This window comes from Triticum urartu, chromosome 6 (genome assembly GCF_003073215.2).
Source record: "Triticum urartu cultivar G1812 chromosome 6, Tu2.1, whole genome shotgun sequence".
In the NCBI taxonomy this organism is placed as follows: domain Eukaryota; kingdom Viridiplantae; phylum Streptophyta; class Magnoliopsida; order Poales; family Poaceae; genus Triticum; species Triticum urartu.
The window spans coordinates 531,831,300-531,835,979 of NC_053027.1; the positions used below are offsets into that span (position 1 = coordinate 531,831,300).

Here is a 4,680-nt window from a genome sequence, read left to right on the forward strand (position 1 = left end):
AAGTTCCAGAGCACTGCGCTACTAGGTTCTTCCCCATCCCAGCTTACGGCTGCACCGCCGATAGGGACGGTAGGCCTCCCGGACCACGCGACATCGAGTAATGTACGGGTGAAGGGAAATAAGGTGTTTGGGGAGCACTCTGTGCGACTACTGGCTTCTCCACCCCAGATGTCGCTACAGATGTCAAAGACACTTTCCCCAGTGATGACTTCTTTTAGGACATCGGCAACCTCTTCGATAACAAGGGCGACAACATCACGAATGGCGCCGCCCCTGCTCCTGTCTAGGACATGTTCACTTCTCCTCTATTTAATATGTTTTTATCCTAATTTTAGTTCAATTTCATGTTCTAGCAATTGGACTACATATGCCATGTTCAAATTCACTACTACATATGTTATTTTCTCACTCTCTGATAGACTACATGTCTAGTTTAATCTTTACTATTATGGTCATGTTTTATCTACTATTTTTATGGATTAAATCACATGGTAAACTGCTCATATTTCCAACACGCCCCATGTACATGTATGGGTGTAACAAACACATCCTATGTGGCCAGTCTTCCTTCATCAAAATGTTCCATGGCAATCCAATGAGATTGATGCCTCTAATACCTATGTTTATCAGAAAATACAAGTTTATTCAATTATTGGCATCGGTATACAGCATTGCATTGCATAAGCTAAGAAACTTTGTGGCTCTCATTTTAATATGGAACCGAACTGTCTACAGCAGCACTGAAGATGATGCTGGTTGGTTTCGCATTCCAATTGATAAGGTGGGCGAAAGCCTCTTTCTAAGCAGTCACTCTGGCAAGACTCATGAGTGCAACCCGCTAAATCTCTGCATGAGCGTCGTTGAACTACAATGCAATACATCACATAATAAAAAAATTAGTAATACAGTCTATAAAACAAAAATATTTGCTCATAGATTAATTAATTTCAACATTTGGAAATAGCATGTAAAATATAAATAATGTTGCTCACTTGCTTGGCAGGACGGCAACGTTGAGAACATGAACACAATGACCAATAAGGCAACAGCTATGTTGTACATGACAATCCTTGTGTTTCTCTTGATGAGTGCCATGAGGAAAAATGTGACTTATGTTCGATCTTTGTTTTTCATTTCCAAGCTCCTTTACAGGTGTTTATATAGACGCACAATAAAATCTTAGATATCAGTTGGTTCATTTCATGCATTTATGTACCTCCCCTAATTAGTATCAGCATATTTTGCTAGTTTTACATAAATACCAAAGATTTTATTTCACAAAAAATATATGTTTCATCATTATGGCATTTAATGTTGAAGATAACATATTGAGCCAAAATAAAATCTTTAGGTATCGGCACTGCATTTATGTCTCCATTATAAAATAGTATCCATACCGATCTTGTTGGCTATTTTGTATCATCCACACTTATGTAACTATATCTTACATTTATTTTACATTATTTTTTGTGTGGTATATAGTTTTAGTATATACAGAGGCTTGCACAATCAAATCATATGCATTGATGAATATTGCATATACTTGATCTCAAAAATAAATATTGCTGGAGTACTCCATACTCATGAATATTAGTTATCAATATTGCACTTTTTCTGCTAAATTAATGTTGATGTATCTTATTGAATCTTAATAAATATCATGCAATCATTTGTATATGTTATGATTATTGATATTTTTTGCGGCATTTATTGACCTCTATTATATGGTGGCATGCAAAATTATTGATATTGCGTCTTTTCGCTTCATTTGTATTATACATTGCTATAAATTTTGCATTTATATTCAATCAACAATAAATAAATGCTTGGACAAACGTAAGCTTGTACTTACTGACGAGTATGTAGCCCATTAGTAGCAACACCATTGTAGTAAACATTTCAGAGTTTTTCTCGTTATGCTTATAACCGGCTATAATAATTGATCTTTGATGTTTCATGCTTCAGGGTATTTATACAAATGTCTCCCATTTTATTGAACAAATGGAAGGGCACAACGACCAAGATCTTTCTTGTGGGTCTTGCATAATTGTAAACTGATTACATGGTTTCATGCTTATGCACATCTTATTATTCCTTAGTTAACGTAGGATTTGCGGTACTTTATGCTTGAGTTGATGTATGTCATCTGAAGCAGAATGGAGCCTGAACCAAATTGTATGACTCATTTTCACTAGGTGCACATACTGCTGCTCTTCTATATGGAATGTGATACTGGGGTATTAATACTTAGTGTTGCTATCTCAGATATTGCTAAAAAAAAGTCTCCGGTTTTGTAACTTGGTACGCTCGAGTGGTGCAATACTTTTCAACTATTTGCACCTTTCATTTAAAAACATTGTAACCCGTTGACGCTGAAAAGTGGCACGATCATAAAGAGTAGCTTGAACTATGTCAAGATTAATTCAGACTTATTGTTGAAGTCACTATGGGATGGATCTCTTCGAGAAGATCAAAATGGATATGAAGATGGTCTAAAACAGAGCCCCGATGCAAAAGTTGTGACAAGTTCAAAGATTGGATATAGTATCGACCCTACTATCTCGGTAGGCGAACCGGGACTAAAGGTATTACGCTTTAGTACCGACCCTATAGTCCCGGTTCCCGAACCGGGACAAATGGGCGTTATGAACCGGGACAAACGGGCCTTTTTCTACTAGTGCATACTGGACCTACCCAATAAATATTTCAGAAATTCATAATAATCCTAGAGGCTAGCTTGGACCATTCACGCATGTTAAGAGGTGGGACTAAAATTTAGTCCCACATTGCTAGTTGAGAGAGAGTTACACCTCCACATAAGGTGAGCTCTTTCCCCACTTGTATGAGCATGATAAAAAGAGAGATTCTCACATGCTCCTCCCCTGCCGCCCGCCTCGCCTCATCACGACACACTGCGTCGTGCCACGGGCTGTGGGAATGCCTAGAGCATGCATGAAGCTGAGGTGTTTTGCTGATGTAGTTAGTGGAGATTGGTTACGAGGTTTGTTCAGCTTTGGCTACTACGTCTCCGTCTCCTGTCTCTTTGTTTCATTTCCTGTCACAGCCTATTTGCTTCCTCTTTCTGTGCTTATAAAATAGAGGTATCTCCTCTCCATGGACACACAGAAACAGAGCACCACTTGCCTCCTACTACCATGTTCCAGAGCAGTGCGCTACCAGGTTCTTCCCCATCCCGGCTTATGGCGTGCATCGCCAATAGGGAGAGTAGGCCTCCGGAACCACGCGACATTGAGTCATGCACGGGTGAAGGGAAATAAGGTGTTTGGGGAGCGCTCTGTGCGACTACTGGCTTCTCCACCCCAGATGTCGCTACAGATGTCAAAGACACTTTCCCCAATGATGACTTCTTTTAGGACATCGGCAACCTCTTCGGTAACAAGGGCGACAACATCACGAATGGCGCCACCCCTGCTCCTGTCTAGGACATGTTCACTTCTCCTCTATTTAATATGTTTTTATCCTAATTTTAGTTCAATTTCATGTTCTAGCAATTGGAATACATATGCCATGTTCAAATTCACTACTACATATGTTATTTTCTCACTCTCTGATAGACTACATGTCTAGTTTAATCTTTACTATTATGGTCATGTTTTATCTACTATTTTTATGGATTAAATCACATGGTAAACTGCTCATATTTCCAACACGCCCCATGTACATGTATGGGTGTAACAAACACATCCTATGTGGCCAGTCTTCCTTCATCAAAATGTTCCATGGCAATCCAATGAGATTGATGCCTCTAATACCTATGTTTATCAGAAAATATAAGTTTATTCAATTATTGGCATCAGTATACAGCATTGCATTGCATAAGCTAAGAAACTTTGTGGCTCTCATTTTAATATGGAACCGAACTGTCTACAGCAGCACTGAAGATGATGCTGGTTGGTTTCGCATTCCAATTGATAAGGTGGGCGAAAGCCTCTTTCTAAGCAGTCACTCTGGCAAGACTCATGAGTGCAACCCGCTAAATCTCTGCATGAGCGTCGTTGAACTACAATGCAATACATCACATAATAAAAAAATTAGTAATACAGTCTATAAAACAAAAATATTTGCTCATAGATTAATTAATTTCAACATTTGGAAATAGCATGTAAAATATAAATAATGTTGCTTACTTGCTTGGCAGGACGGCAACGTTGAGAACTTGAACACAATGACCAATAAGGCAACAGCTATGTTGTACATGACAATCCTTGTGTTTCTCTTGATGAGTGCCATGAGGAAAAATGTGACTTATGTTCGATCTTTGTTTTTCGTTTCCATGCTCCTTTACAGGTGTTTATATAGACGCACAATAAAATCTTAGATATCAATTGGTTGGTTTCATGCATTTATGTACCTTCCCTAATTAGTATCAGCGTATCTTGCTAGTTTTACATAAATACCAAAGATTTTGTTTTGGAAAAATATATATATTTCATCATTATAGCATTTAATGTTGAAGATAACATATTGAGCCAAAATAAAATCTTTAGGTACCGGCACTACATTTATGTCTCCATTATAAAATAGTACCCATACCGATCTTGTTGGCTATTTTGTATCATCCACACTTATGTAAGTATATCTTACATTTATTTTACATTATTTTTTGTGTGGTATATTGTTTTAGTATATACAGAGGCTTGCACAATCAAATCTTATGCA

At 37.9% G+C, this 4,680-nt stretch overlaps 2 long non-coding RNA genes across 2 annotated transcripts; both read right to left on the reverse strand.

The window, feature by feature from the left end:
• Window positions 1–622: 622 nt before the first annotated feature.
• Window positions 623–1,126, reverse strand: LOC125512703. The gene is made up of 2 exons (XR_007285490.1): window positions 993–1,126; window positions 623–865 (listed from the first exon to the last, which is right to left on the reverse strand). It is a non-coding gene; the product is annotated as an uncharacterized LOC125512703 (long non-coding RNA).
• Window positions 1,127–3,778: 2,652 nt separating this feature from the next.
• On the reverse strand, window positions 3,779–4,274 carry LOC125512704. The gene is made up of 2 exons (XR_007285491.1): window positions 4,149–4,274; window positions 3,779–4,021 (listed from the first exon to the last, which is right to left on the reverse strand). It is a non-coding gene; the product is annotated as an uncharacterized LOC125512704 (long non-coding RNA).
• Window positions 4,275–4,680: the final 406 nt, after the last annotated feature.